A 16,274-nucleotide genomic window follows, 5' to 3' on the forward strand; every position below is an offset into this window, starting at 1 on the left:
GAGAGGAGCTGGAGGGATGGAGGAGCAGGTTTGGACCCAGCCGGTCCTGCTCTGTTGTGGTCACAGTGGTTACTGCACCTATTGAACCCCTTCCCCTCCCTGGAGAGGATAAAGTATAAGTATGTTTTGCTTACGGACACTTCTGTAGGAAATAATGTTTTCTGTTTCAAAGCGGGGGGGGGGGGGGGGGGGGGGCGGGGGGAAACTGTGGATTACATAGAGAAAAACCCTCTCATTGATTTTTCTTTCTAACTCTGTGTTATAATGAATCTACCTTAAGGAAACCACAGGAGGAAATAATGTTATTTCCTATTTCTTAATTCCCACTTCTTTATTCACCTTTTGAAGAAAATGCACCTATGATTCCAGGTTTCCAAGAAAATCAAGCAAATAGAATAGGATAGTAGGAATAGGTAAAGCCTGCCAGCTGATTCTCATTAGACCTGACCTGATTTCTTTAAGGTATGGCTGCTTTTTTTTTTTTTTTGATTTTTTATTTTTTTTTTTTTAAATTCATGAGGTTATCATTCAGTATAGTTCATTAACGTGCCTCGGTGTGGAAATATCTGTGCAGCCTGCCTTGATCATTTTGGGATGCCTCAGTGTTGGTGGTTTGCTTTAAGCAGCCCAGAGTAGGTTGAACATGTGATTGAAGAAGTGAGTCATTACTATTCTAAGAAGGCAACAACCTCTGTGAAAGTGTCAGCTTTATATTATAGGGGTGTCTTACTCATTTGATAGAGTCCAAAAGTTCTCGATGGTCAGCCTAGTGGCTTTTTCCAAGCATTGCACTAACCAAACCTTGAGTAAAGCTAGGACAGGTACCTCATTTTCTATTAATGCTTTTATCTTCTCCCCTGCCTGCACCAAGCTTGTAATAAGCCCTTGATACATAATTTTTGTGGAGGAAAATAAATAATGATTGTTGGAAAGATAGAAGACAATTAAGTGAATTCCTTTCTTGCTTACCTTGCCTTTTAGGATATCTGGAATGATGCCTCTGTTCTAGGCTTTTTCTCCCAGGTTACCAGACCATAAAAACCCTGTAGCAGCATCACTTTGGCAGGACTAAAACTTTTCAAGGGTGGGTAGAGAAAGTTTTAGATGATGGTAAGTCTTTCCATGATTTTGTAAAATTGATATGCACATGCATATCTTGTATTTATGTCTTTTCTTTTTTATTTCTGTAATGTCATGTAACAAATAGACCAGGGTAGCTTATCTGCAGCTGCACATGAGGAGCACCTGGAGCACTTTTGAAAGATACCGGTGCCCAGAGATTCTGATTTAGTTGGCCTGAGTTGGGGCCTAGGTCTAATGGGCTTTAAAAGCTCCCCAGGTGATGCTAGTTATGTAGCCTGATTCAAAAGCCACCGAAATAGAACACTGACTATGTCTCACACCCATTTTTTAAGACCTATTGCAAGTTTCTAATGGTTATAAACATACATTTGCTTCTGAGAGTTAGGGGAATCATTCCTCTTTTCCTCCTCCTCCTCCTCTTTCTGACCCCTCTCCAGTGCTGTATGTCCAGCCTCATGTCTAATGGTCCCTGCCTGGGAGCCTCTGTAGCCTGAGAAGTTCATAATTGACAAACCTGCACTGCTGGTCCATCCACTAAAGTGTTTTTTTGGTTTGTTTTGTTTTTTGTTTGTTTTTTAAAAAAGATACAGTCAGAGGGAACAGAGGCACTGGGCACACACATTTGGTTTCTCCACTCTTGAAATGAGGAGGTGAGGATATCATGAACAAAACCCAGTTGGCTTTTTGTAAGGGTTCTATCACACTGCAGAATTCCCTGGGTGGTCCTTAGGTCTCACAGCCAAGAATGCTTACTTCTGTAAATAACAGATTTTAAGGAAGGAGAAACTGCACATAGCAGAGTAGAAAGGGTACTAAAATGAGGTTCTAAAAGCCTTCAGTCGCAGATCTGGGCTCCATTAGTAAATCAGTCTGAGACTTTGAGGAAGTCATAAATGAGATGATCTCTGAAGTGTCTTTTACCACTAAAACTCTTTGATTCAAAGGGACCTATATGCTCTTTCCTGTCAAAATATGTCACAGAACCATGGGATTCTAGATCAGAGGGAGACTTATCTGGGAGGGAGAATTCAAGCAGATGACCTCCAGAATCTTATACTCATTTTATGCCGAAAGCACTGGCATTTAGCCATCGCACAAGGGCTTAGGAAATTTGGTCTAACTTCATGTTACTTTATATGACTGATACATTTCTTCAGCCTTACAGAGCTGTTAGTATGTTGATGGGGTATTAAGTTTGGGATCTAAGGCTCAGTGACCATACCTGGTGGTGATTTAAGTGTGTTTTTATATAACCTTGTCCAGTGGGGAACTTTTTAAGTTCTTTTGAGAAATTATGCTGTAACATTTCCAAAGAATAGCTTTGATATATTACCTACTAGTAAAATCCATTTGTGGAGTTTTATTACCAAGCCATTTTGGGATATTCAGACACAGTACTATACGAAAAAAGCAGCAGTTTTCCCCAAGTGATGAAATATACTATATCATATCTCTTATACTAGCCATTTCCCTGTAATTCCTCAACTTTTAACTTTACACACTGCTTCTGTAACAAGTATAACAGTGCCTTTTTCATTATTCAGTTTCTATATGCACCTGAATGAATTATCTTAGAAAAATTTAATTTCTTCATTCTATATGTAAATATCTTTGAACTCCTGTGTAGACACTGTTCTAAATACCAGGTATACAACTGAAAACAAAGTCAACAAACTCCATACCCTCATGGAGGCTTATATTCTCTTGGAGGGAATCAGATGATAAAATAAATAGGAAAATTCACATATTAAATGATGGATGTTAAATAAAAAATATCATTACAGGCACTATTTAGGATAACGGTATCCACATGTCTTGAAAAATAAAGCTGGAGGATATTTTAATGTATTTAAAATATTTTAATTGACATGAAACTTCTGATCATATTCAACAAAGTTCAGAATCTAATGAAATAGACTTAATAGAAATAAAAAAAAACATAAAAGAAATCAGAAATGTATATAGGTATCCCCAAATGGCAAAAAGCTACTATATCCTTGGAAATGTTTGATAAGGAATTAGCCTTTTTCCATCTTAATCTGTGAAAATAGCTCTCTAAGACAATTAACTGGACTAGGTTGCTACTTGAGGGCTTTTTCAGCTTCATATAACTGTCACTTTTAAATTTTAGGTTAATTTTGTTTGCATACATACTAATAAAAAAATGAGCGAAAGACTAAATTCATTAGCACAAACTCTGGCTTCCCTGGGTGTACATCAGATGCAGATGAAGAACACTACTCACCGTTCAGTAAGGACTCATTTTTCCAGATACAGCAAAGAGTTGAAACTGCTATCCACAGTGACAGTGAAAAGTCCTCAAAATGGTGTCAAGAGAGAACCTAGGAGTAAAAGTTCTCGGATGAGAATGTGGTTTCTGCTCTGCTCTACAATGTTTGTGCTAGGGTTTTTGTTTTGGTTTGGATTTTGGCAGTTCTTGAGCTTCTCTCCTAATTACTTATGCACTGGAAGACTTTATAAATTAATGTTGACAAAGTGGTGATAATTAGGATTGTGTAGAGACTTTCTTCTCAGTTGCCTCATTTTTATTATAAAAGCAGAGGCTTTAGACCACGTGACATTTGAGGCCCCTTCTAGATCTAAGAGCCAGGGTTCAAAGATTACTCCAGACACCAATTTATTTATCCCAACCTTGTCCCATTAGATGGATCTCTGTGCAGGATAATTATCCCCATTTAATGGACTTAGAAGCTGAGGTTGAAGTTAATTAAATTGCTTCAGTGATTGAGTGAACATTTGAATCGGGAAATGAGCGCAGATATCTGCTGAGTTTTATCCCAAAGATCATTTTTGTCAGAGACTGGAATCATAGATGAAAGGCATAATTGGAGTGAGACTCTACCATTCAAGTCAAGCTATAAACCCCAAATCAGGTGCTTCTGTACCCACTTAGGAGAGATCTAATCTCCAGCACAAAGACCTGCTTCTTGGCTTCCAGCTGTGAGCAGGATGGCCACTGGGTGAGGCTAACTGCTTCAAAAAGGTTAAAAAAGAGGAAAAGAGAGACAGGTCCTAGTTTTAGTTGACCCTGTATCAGACCACTCAAATGAGAAGTGATTAAAAATCATATTTGGACCGTGGATTTCATTTGAGGTGTTTATCTTCTGGGTTAATCTATTCACACCACCTTTGAACATGCAATCTTATGTATGATAACAAGGGAATTGATGCTTTTACACTGCCAGTAGATTGTGGGTTAATTAATACCCTTGTTGTTAATGAAGCAAGGTGAAATGAAGTGAGACTGAACTGAAGCATAAGATCATTAACATACGCTGATTAATAATGGAAATGTGAAGTTTTCATTACGGCATAACCAATGGGCAAAGGAAGATGTGTAATGGAAAAGGATTTAAGTAGTATAGCAAACCTATCAGGGAAACAATCCCTACTTCAAATGAGAATGGATCATTTTCATGTTTACTCCACATTTGAGCTGTTGTTTACAATCTGAAGTTTTAATTTTAGTATGACAAATGATTTTAGCATGAAAGGTTATAAAAGTGTTACTTTTCAAATTACAGTTTTCCAATGATATTAAAGTTTTCAGAGAAATGTAGAGTAGTTTATTCAATGATTACCCAGTATTTGTAGTGAACAGTGTGGAAAGAGAGCACTTTCATTAAACTCTTCATTTTATGATTATCTTTCAGTTCCTATCTTTGTTTATTCTGTGCCCACTCTTATAATTTACTATACTGTGTGTATATGGGAGTGTGCATGTGTGTTTATTTCTAAAGTAAAAAAAAATAAGTAAAACATTGGGTAATTAAGACTGTAATATTTGAAGGGAAATTATAGTCAGTTTACTTACGAGGCTGTTTTCATAAAAACGTGACCATTTTATAGTAGACTTTGTAAAGGGAAAGTTCCTGTGTAAGTCTACAGCACACTGGAAATCAACTAAAATATTGTAGGACTATGGGAAATTAATTTTAAGAGGATCTGAAGATAGGAAATGGAAAATGGAGTACTTCAGAGAAAAGAAGACCCGAGAAATTAGATTCTTAGCTTCTCAACTATAAGGATTATGAAAAACTTGGGTATCTTAAGCATTTATAGACTTCCTTCTTTAAATACTTATAAGGAAACTTTCAACCCCTTTCTGACGGGTTAGAGTGAAGGCCTTGTCCTAGAGCAGAAGATGACATAGTCTTTGGAAGTTTCCTCACACTGTTTGTTCTAAATGAAATGTGCATGTGACTGCTTGTTTCTGTACAGTCTGTCCCAGTGGTGACCTCAGTCCCTGAGCCCTGGTTTCCCCGTGTAAACTGCACCCAGTATGGAAGATGTAGAAATGGATGCAATGTCTCCTTTATTCACATTTGCACTTTTTATTTGCTTTATATTCCTTTATTTACATGTATTTGCTTCACCTAAAATGCTTTCCCTCTACCTCAAATGCCCACTTGATGCTTACCTTTTTAGATATATTTCCCTGGGGAACCTTAGTTACTTTTTTCTTTGTAGTTCAGTAACTTTCTAATTTTCTAGAACAGCTGGAGGATAACTTATTACAAACAAAATATTCTGGTGTACTGGGAGTTGCCCTAAGTGTGTACATGAATTGTCAATTTTCAAAGAATCAAAACATATAAACTTACAATCTATTTTCAAAGATAAAATTTAATGGTGCTATCTGAAAAGTCACAAAGTTCATGAAGAATTAGGAGGTTCTATGAATAGTCCTCAGTTTTATTATTATATGAATAAGATATCGGCTTGAATCTACATAATCTCTTTGACACAGGATGAAGGTTGCTTTTGAAACACAAGTCCTTGGTATAACTCATTTTTTTCTCATAAATTTGAGACAAATAACAGCTTGTTTCATATTCTCTTTATAGTCTGTTCCCCCCTAACAAGTACCCCGTAAGAATGAAGGCTACTTCTGTTTCTTTTCTGTATAGTTGTTTGGAAAAATAATCTCTACAGCACAGATCCTCAGTTAGTTGAGTGCTAACTAGGATTTTTGTTCTTTTAATTTGAAAATTCTGTTCTCAAATCTTAAAAGTTTTAAAACAACCATATTTTCTCAGTAACTTTTGGGTCTGTTGGCACACTTAGTGTTGTACTTCAGCAGAAACAAATGTGATTTTGTCAGTGTCCAGCTGTATTTCCAGGAACTTGTTTAAATGTGTGATGTAAGTCGGGTGTTTCTGGAGCAGCAAATTGAAAGTGAGAAGCAGTGAAATTCATGGAGACAAGATACTGTGTCAGCAGTGAGTTTGACAACCTAGTAATTTTAGCAAAACGATAGTTTCACTGTAACATTGGCAACTGAAATTACTTGAAACTGTGTTTAAGACAACCCACCTCCTCCGCCCTGCCCTGCCCTCCCCTCCCCCTCCCCTCCCCTCCCTCTCCCCTTCTCCTCCCCCTCCCTCTCCCTTCTACCTCCCCTCCCCTCCTCCTCCCCCTCCCCTCTCCCTCCCCTCCCCTCCCCCTTCCCTCCCCTGTCCTACCCTCTCCTCTCTCTGTCTCAGAGACCTTGTGTCATTTCCCCAAACAGTTGTTAGATTTAAAGTGAGATCATCAGATGTCCTTGTCTGAATTTTAAAATTCTCATGACATCTTCCTCAAGTAAAATGTAGCATCCTCTCAGAAAATGGGGGGAAAAGTGTTTTTTTGTGTAAGAGTGTGTGTGTACTTCAAATAGTCTTCCAAGTGTGAGGAAGGAATGTTAGTGGATGGCAATTTGTTGATTATAATCACTGCATGTTAATCTCTCACAGCAAGTATCAATCAAATTACTGCCTCATTTAAACGGTGTAATGTCATAGAATTGCCGTAACTGACAAGCACTCATCTAAAAGGGATATTCTTTATGTGGGAGAATGTTTGCCTCTAACCTGCCTACAATTGAGCTTTTCCTCATTTCTCTTTGCAGTCTTTCCTCCCTATAACCTTCCCCTCCCATTTCCCATTATCCTCATTTTCTGCCCTCGGGCTTTCTTGCTCTACAATTGAAACCATTCTTTCCATTCTGTTTGCAGCTTTTTGCCTTGTGCTTAAGGCTGCTGCTTGGCTGGCAATCCTTCTCCCCATCTCAAAAATAAATATGAAATTAGAATTGTTAAATACGAGTGAACAGAAAGGGTGGAAAACTAAACAAAAAAAAATCCCCAAATATATTTTCATTATCTAAGTAGTGACAGAAAATAAATTTTAGAGCAATTCTGCTTCAGACTTGGTGTTCTTGTCTAGTATATAGGACACCTGGTGAATCTTCTAACTTTGGAAATCCTTTAATCCTTTAAATGAGCTTCACTGAGTGTGAACATCAAAAGTACAATTCAAAATTGTGTATTGCATACCTGGCCGGATATTTCTACTTAAATTGTCAGTCTAAAAATGAATACAGTTTTAGGTGAATGGGTGTATGTAAGCTTCTGCTATTTTCCTTCTTACTGTATCCCTTTCAGTGAGCTTTAAATATACTTTCTACAAAGAAGGATTTACATGGTACTGAGAGCAGGTTAGGTTTTTCCCTAAATTTTCTTCCAGTTTTGCATGATATCACATATTTTGTTTTTGTGTAACAGCTTATAGATCTTAAATTTAGTGTCAGGTAATGTGTTAAGAAGAAAAGAAAGAACAGGGTGGGGTCTTTTCATCCTAATCTTGGATCCTGTCCCCAGAGTGGGACATATAAGACCTTTTATGTCTTGGTTCAGTTTGATCTGACTTTGAAGGCATTGCAAGCCATTTTCATTTACTGATGACTTTGGTAGAATAATTTTAGTAAACTCAAGTTCTGCCAGTGCCGATTGGCATAGTATGCATGTCTCAGAATTATGACAATTTTCGCTATTTGACAGTCTCCTAGGGAGGGTGTTTCTTCTTTCAAAAAAAAAAAAAAAAAGAAAAAGAAAAACATGCAAGGCAAATGCATCTTCATCAGCACATTTTAGAAATCCACAGTAGTGAGACCAGGATACATTCACAAACTTATCACTCCTTAAGTGTACTTTTCCTACTTAGGGTAATTGAGAAACTTGAGAACCAGATTATATTGCTGATCATGTGCTTGAGTTCTGAAAATGTTCAATGTATATGCATTATTTTTGGTTAGACATAGCTGCATATAACAGGAAAACCTCTAATGGTGATGTAAATAAGGTATAAATGTATTTGTCTCTCATGTGAAAATAAATGTGGAGAAATGCAGTCCAGAGCGGGCAAGGCCACTCTGTCGTCAGTGAGTCCTGAGATTCCTTGCAGCTACCTCTTTGTTCCAACGTCTCTGGAGTGTGACTTTCCCTGATGGATACTAGCACGACTGTCCAGGCAGCAGGACGGAGAGTCATGAAGAGCACACTTGTCCATCACACATGGCTCCTGCTTTTATCTCATGGACCAAAACTTAGTCTGGTGGCCACATCTAGCTGCAAGTGAAGCTGAGAAATATATTGTTTTGTATTGATTTTAAAATATTTGGGGAGCAATATGCCCAGAAAAAAATCAAAGTTTGATTCCTAAAGAAGGGGGAAATGGCATTTAATTTTATAAACGGAAGCTTATGTTAATTTGTTTTGATACTGTAGACCCAAGGCCATAATTATATATTTGTTTCTTTAAAGAAATATAAACATATTGTGATTTAAAGAATTATATAATCATTTTTTTAAAAGTCTGTAAAGTAGTTTGGCTCTTATATTTTTCTCAACCAGTGAATATTTAGAATAAGCTCATGTGTTCTTGGCATGCAAGGTTTACTTAGCTATAAGCATCTTTAATATGTCTGATTTGAGCTATTGAATTCATGTTTGAGAATTCTTCATCATTCACTCTGAAATTCTTCCTAGAAGTTGTTAGAAATATTTTTCATAAGAAATTAACCATGTACTAAGAAATATTAATATTTCATATACTATCAGTTGGAAGAACTGGTTTTCTTAAACAAATGGCACAAATTAAATTTGTTCTTATAAAAGTAGCTTATTATATATAATTGTATATGATACTATATTCTTGTGACATAATAAGAAAGATGTATTTGGTCTCTGCCCCTGGTTCCTGGTACAGAGCTCCTAAAAGCCATGTTGTTTCATGAGTTGATGAGGTGATAGGAGCATCTTTTGTTTTAATATTTGGTCTCATCCTCTGGTTCCTAACACAAGAGCTTCTAAGACCGTTGGAATCTCCAGAGTGGTAAGGTATGCTGATATGACAGTAGCTTCAAGACGGGGGCTGGTCTTCAGAAAGACCAAGGCCTGACTGGAGGGCTGAGACTTTCAGCCCAACTCCTGGACCTCTGGCGAGTGGGGAGGGGCTGGAAATTGACTTAACTACCAGTGGTCAGTGATTTCATTAATCATGCCTACATATTGAAGCCTCCATAAGAACCCTCAACAGCAAGGTTCAGAGAGCTTCCAGGTTGGTGAACGTGTCATGTGCCTGCAGGGCCATGAACCCAAACTCCACAGGGACAGAAGCTTCTGTGCTCAGGACACTTTCAGACCTTGCCCTAACTCTTCACCTGACTGTTCAGCTGTATCCTTTCTACTGTCCTTTATAATAAACCAGTAAGTGAGTTTTATGAGCTCTTATAGTAAATTATCAAGCCTGAGGAAGGAGTTGTGAGAACCTCTAATTTATAGCTGGTTGGTCGGAAGTACAGGTGATAACCTGGGCCTTGTGACTGGCATCTGAAATGGGGGCAGCTTATGGGCCTGAGCCCTCAACCTATGGGTCTGTACTAACTCTAGGTAGACAGTGTCAGAATTGAGTTGTAAGACATCTAGTTGGTGTGTTAAGAGTAGAAATTTTTCTTTTTATTATATTATTATATTTATATTATTCTTGGTGATATTTCAGAACTCCTGTATCCATTACATGGCTGTAATGTATCACTAGGAATCATGTGATTTCAATGGTAAGAAAATGCCCTAAGAATATTGGTAGGTGTTTGAGTAGTAGATATATCTTAAAACAAAACAAAACGGACCTATCAGAACCATTTGAGACAAAGGAGTTTATATGAGTGTCTTCAGCCTAAAGGTACTAAAAACTATATTTTAGCCTAAAAAAATTTTTGAGCAATGACAATTGATACATATTTAATGGCCTGTTTACCCAGGTGTTGGCAGATGAAGGGGGAGAGACCACCAAGGCTTTGACAGGGAAGTTGATTCTTTTGATTTAGGAAAGAGTGAACACAATATAATGTGACTAAGATTTTTAGTATCTGTAATGTTTCATATGGACAAGTTTATCGAGAAGGAATGGCAGAAGTTTATGATTTGGACTTTTATAAAAAATTTTTTAGTTTCTGCCTTAACATTTCATTTCAATCTTTTAAAATATAAATATGTATAATTGGCCATTAAAACATCTTAAAAGCATTATGAATGTATGGACTATCTTAATCCTTCCATGTGATTGTTAGTTCTACCTTTAGAAAAGCAAATTAATCTCTTTTATCTATTTGCGCTGGCCAGGCGTTCACTAGAAAATAAAAACAAAGTAAAATCTGAGTAGGAATAAAGGAACACAGCATACTGGCACTTAGATGAAAAACAGCTTCATAGGGGCTTGCTTGTGATTCAAAGCCAATAAAGAGACCGGGTTCCTATGTCTATGATTCTTCCCCCTTTCCAAAGCCAGGGATTCCGTGACTTTCCTGCACTTTCTTTTCCCACTCCCCAGTGTGGACTGTTTGGATCCACACCCTCAGGAGAGCATGGTGCAGTGAAAAAGCCAGTGGTGGAGCGTAGCTGACTTTGGGATTTAGACGTCCGCTGACATCAGCTTGCTGAGGAGCGCTGGTGATTATTCACCTTACTTAACCTCAGTGTCATCACCTTCGAAAAGAGAATGTGAGATCTGTCTCCTAGGGTGGATATGAGGTGGACAGATCGTGTAGGTAAAGCTCTTGGTACCAGCACACAGTATGTGGTCAATAAAAGGGGGCTGTTATGGTTATTTTCAAACAGAGTGGCTGCTGTCATTTCCTCCTCAGCTTTTCCCCATCGCCCGTTGAAGCCACTGCTGGCTTCCTGGTGCATGGGAAGGAGTGAGTGTGATTTAAAACAAATCTGGGGCTCTCTAGGGCTGAAACGTGTGCTGGGGAGGGTGGGGTGTGGAGGCTTGCTCAGACATTCACGCAGGAGTGGGAGATCCATCAGCCTGGGGTGTGTAGGCTGCCTCACGTGGTTCTTTCTTTATCTCGCCAAATTCCTAAACCCTGTGAACGGAGAGCACAGTGCTCAGCCCTTAGTAACAGGAGTCCAGTTAACGGGCCGCAGACCAAACCTTTCTTTGTGATCCTAAACCCACAAGTCGTGCTTTCACCTGTGTGAGAAAGAAAGCAACTGTGTGTGATTGAAAAGAACTCTCATGCCTGCTCTGGAAACCAGAACACAAAGGCATGCCTGCTGTCAGTCACTGGTTGATATATTTGTCCTTGGAATATTTTTAAATATAGGCAATACATTAAAGTAAATTTTTTTATATTGGAAATTTTCAGTTTGTGTAAGATCTTGTGCCAGATTATTTAGAAAGAACTTTAATTATGCTTAGTTGTGTTTATCTTAAATTAGTAAGTTTTGTAGAATATCTTTTTATCTTTAATGTATCTATCATGCCAATTTTTAGCTTTAAAAGAGGTAGTTGAGCATCTATTGCTAAACCTCGAGGAAAATAACTTCTCTCTAGTGTTCCTAGAATTTCTGTTAATTAGAAACAAAAAAATAAATAAGTAAATAAAATTTTATCTTCCTGAAATTCAATGCTAATGATTCACCCTGACCAGAAAAAAATTAACATTCAGATTGACGATGTATTTCAAAGTTTTGAAAGGAAATTGATAATACAGATTCTTTTTGGTGCTTTAGAGGTAAAAACATTATACCTTATCCTAAGTGGATTCAAATATTAGACTATTAATTTGCTTATAATAAACATGTCTCAGGCTTCTAATTTAAGATTTTATGTTTAAATTAATTTTTTCTTTGTTTCCTGAAATTTTAGAATGTTTAATTGACAAGCACTTAGAAACACAGCTTGCATCTTAAGAATGCGTTCTGTGATGTTAATCATACAAGCAAACGTGCAGCAACTCTGAGAGGTCAATTATGTTAGACAGTGAATCTTAGAACCGGAAATTAATTTTTGTTAGTAGATGCTGGCAGATTGGTATTGAGGGCTTCATGCCCATGACAATTCCCACATTCTAATCTATACAGTTAAATAAAATGATACTTGCATTGATCCTGAAGAAATTTTTCCTCCTGGCTCATTTGTAAGAGTAACTGCTGTTTCTAATCAATGAGCTCTACAACTCTAACAAGAGTCTTTGGGGAAAAATGGTGTGATGCATGGCGTGAGAGCTGGTTATCAGACTATCCTTCATTCATTTTAACTAGAGTACATCCCCACCATTTACCAAGGGACATCTCTCCAAGGCCATCAGACTGGGGACCACCCGCACAACAAATCAATGGCCTCTGAATGCTGAGTCTGATGAACCTCCTTCCAGCAGCATTGGCCGCTTATGATCTCTCTTTTCCAATCTTTTTTTCTTGTTAATTTCTGTTAACATTTGTGTCTCCCAGTTCTATTTCTCTCCTTCTTCTCTTTCCCCTTCCTTAACTCACCTTTCCTTACCGTTGCCCAAATGTGAATATCCACTCCAGCTCAACGCTTAGGCCACTGCTTATTTTTCCTGAGTCATATCTGAGAATTCATGTTGGCCTCAGCCATCCTCCTTAGGCAGTGGCTCACACGATCATAACTCTAGCCCTCTTTGGCAAGCTCTGCCTTTGATATTTTTGCCCAATAGCTTCACTTGGCATAGCCTGGGGAACCCAAGCTCAATAAATTTAAAGGCAAGCTCACCTCCTTCCCCTTATCCCTTCTTTGTCCAGTCTGCCTTCTGTGATGCACCAAGCTTAATCCCTACCTCTCCTGCCACTCCTGGCCTTGAAAACCTCCATTCACCTCGCTTTAGCGAAGAAATGAGCCCCAGACTCCTTAGTCTGGCACTCAAAGGCCCTCCAGGAATTGGTCAGCCTACTTTTCTAGCTTTACGTTTCAATTATGCTATTACTATGTTACAACTGTACCAGAGACTAGGGCTTACACACCTGCATATCCACAGGCAGTTAAAGTGAATAGGTGAAGCCAGCCAGGGTAGAACAGTGATAAACTGGAGAGAGCCCCCTGCATGAAAAATGCAAGTTGGCTCTAAGCCATGGTTGCCATATGAGATGTGGGCCTGGGGCTGCCAGATCTTCTGATTTTTAAATTTTGTCAACTGACAAAAAAGTCTTTAAGGGCTAAACACAACCTGCAGGCCACAGGTTTGTGAGTCAGCCGCAGACACACCCATGTCCATTCCCTTGCTCACATTTACTTTATCTCTTTCTCCTCCTGTTCTGTCAGTTCTCAATACTCACTTTTCGTTGGTTGATTGGTGGCACTTGGAGAATTGGGGCAAGATCTAAATAATTTTATTTTATGAAAACAAAGAATAGGTAGTATTTAGTGAATGCCTAGGGTATGCCAGGTTCTCTGCCAGTTTCTTTGGATATACTATGGTATTTAAGCCTCACTACAACTCTGATGGGTGTAGATGTGATAGCCACTTTACAGGTGATTTAGCTAAGGCCTAGAGAGATTAAATACTGTGCCTTAGGCTAACCAGGTAGAATTCCAGCTCTCTGATTCCTTTTGCCGTTCTTTATACTGTTTTCTGAGCTTCCCAAAAGGCCTGGCAGACACATGTATGAGCCACGAATGGGTTATATGGTGCCTAGATATATGGGTTATATATGGGTTATATAGTGCAGCTGATTAGGGCTGGGATGGCTCCAGGGGGTATAGGACTCTCTTAACCCCAGAGTGACCTGCAATCACGGCCCCTTCTCTGGGTGCCACACAGTCTGGAGAAGCTAGGTAAGCGTCGGATTTATTACTCCACGTGGATCTTAGTAGCATGTTTATTAATAAAAGGCAGTGTGTGAAATTAAATGTATCTAAGAACATAATCTCTATTGTATCCAAATCATTTTTTCCCACGGAAGGAATGATGGGATTCCAAAACTGAACTTTACAAGTTAAAATAAAAACAGATTTGATTATTTGAAGAGTGCACCCAAGCCCTGTCTGTAGTGAGTTCTTGTCATTAAAGAGGTGACTTTGAAGGTTTGATACGTAAACAATATTAAATAAGCATTTCTTATGTCACAGATATCTAAACATAAAGCTAGATCTCAAGATTTGGTAGTTTTAGAATGCCTAAGCAAAATTCTGATGAAATTGTAAAAATAGGCAGGAATTAAGTGAATTTAAAAGCTGTGGTAAACAGCCACATTTTAGGTCGGTAATACTGCTTTCAGAATGTAAGATACACTGGGAAAGAAACAGCTTTTAATGGCTTAGCCCCACTTTTATCTGTGATTCCAACCTGAACATTAAAAAACATTTTATTTGTGCTTAATCAAATTACATGGTACATTTTGGCACTGCTTCTCAAAAAATAATAGTAAGTTATAACATTCCTGGGCCAGAAATGGGCCCTTTCATGTTCAAAGTTTTCTTGGCTCCTTGAAATAAAGGTTAAGTAGAATGTATTTTAGAGTGCCTTAAATTCCATTGCATCTGAAGTAGAAATATAGGTGAAACAAAACTATTAACAGTACTTCAGGGAATATGAGTTAGTACAGAAATGTTGAATATTCACATTGCAATACTTAGATTAAATGGCTACCATAGGCACTTGCCTGCCAAAACTCTTTTCACTTGCTTTCTTGAGTATTCACTTTAACAGATGAGTGGTTTCATTATTGCAGTGAAATACTCATTTTGCTTATGATTATTGAAAAAAATAACTGAGGTAGATTTCTATAATTGTTCCTATGTAACCCTATACTCCTCACGATTTCTAGACATCAGGGGTTTTGTTTTTGCCAAAAAAGCATTAAGCTTAGACCTTTTGATAACATTTTGATCAGTTTTAAAAATTTGATTACATTTACTTAATAGAACCCTATAAAAAGGGCCAGTACCAAACTTCTTACTATTCCACCTTGGCACAACTCTAGGATGCCCTAGAGACACTTGTGTTTTGCAGAAATAAAATAGGAATTTTTAGTGCTTGATACAGTTAAAATGAGACTGAGAAAATGTTTTAATTGTTACATGCAAGAGAAACACATTCAAGTAAAATCAAATAGACAATTATTTCTTATACCTTAAAAATTAAAATAGTAGCAGATGATAGGGAAAAATCCTCTATGACATTAGTATGGCTCATTATAGACATGAATTTTATAACCATTTCTATGAAAATTTCAGATTTTGACAGCATATTGATATGTTTTATTTCAAGTCACATAGTACTTATAACTATGATAGTATTTGCCTTCCAGTTTTGAGGGTTATTAGGATTACTGTCATACTGCATGAGTATTTCCTATATTCAAAAAGCCACTGCAAAAATATTCTTTTATTTTGGTGGAGTGGGGAGGATATTCCCAAAAGTTTAGTGATAAGCCAAGAATTTGGTATTAGATTTATTAATTTGATGAAAACAATTCCATAGAAAAGTTTTTTGTATATTAATACCTAGGTATTCAGAGTTAGAAATAAAAATGAATACTTTTTTTGTTCAAAATGTTAGTATATAAGGCAACTATGAATTTGTTTAAATGAAAGATACCTTTATATATGCAAAAGTGCTTTTCAGCCTGTAGTCTTAAATTACTATTAATTAGTATTTAATAGATAATTTTTGTGTTTTAATTTAGATGCTAGTGGATTTGCTAGTCTTTCTAAATGGCTATTGGCTAATAGTCTTCAGGGGATCATTCATGTAGCCATTGTGGCTCTAAAAACATCTCTAAATACAAATGGGACAGCTTTTTTTTTTTTTTTTTTGAAGCATGACTATCATAAAATGCACATTTATTTAGAGTGAATCATTTTGATTATGGGTTTTTTTGTTCACATCACTCAATTACTTTCAGAGTCTGTATAGAGAAAAAACAATGCAGAATAAAGGAATGCTCTTTAGAGAAAATTTTCAGAAGAATATGGTTGTTAAATGGAGAAAGATTTGAGTTAGGAGTATTGGGAATCTGTTCTAGTTATTAGGATTTTTAACTATTTATTAGGATTTTAACTGGAGATATTTTTATATAGCCTCATTGTTTTTATTTTAATTA

At 37.3% G+C, this 16,274-nt stretch overlaps 1 protein-coding gene across 2 annotated transcripts in view; it reads left to right on the plus strand.

The window, feature by feature from the left end:
* RAPGEF5 (Rap guanine nucleotide exchange factor 5) overlaps positions 1-16,274 on the plus strand; it is a 211,446-nt gene that overhangs the window by 147,351 nt on the left and 47,821 nt on the right. The gene's annotated exons all lie outside the window — the stretch shown is intronic.

The sequence above is a fragment of the Eulemur rufifrons genome, chromosome 29 (genome assembly GCF_041146395.1).
Source record: "Eulemur rufifrons isolate Redbay chromosome 29, OSU_ERuf_1, whole genome shotgun sequence".
In the NCBI taxonomy this organism is placed as follows: Eukaryota; Metazoa; Chordata; class Mammalia; order Primates; family Lemuridae; genus Eulemur; species Eulemur rufifrons.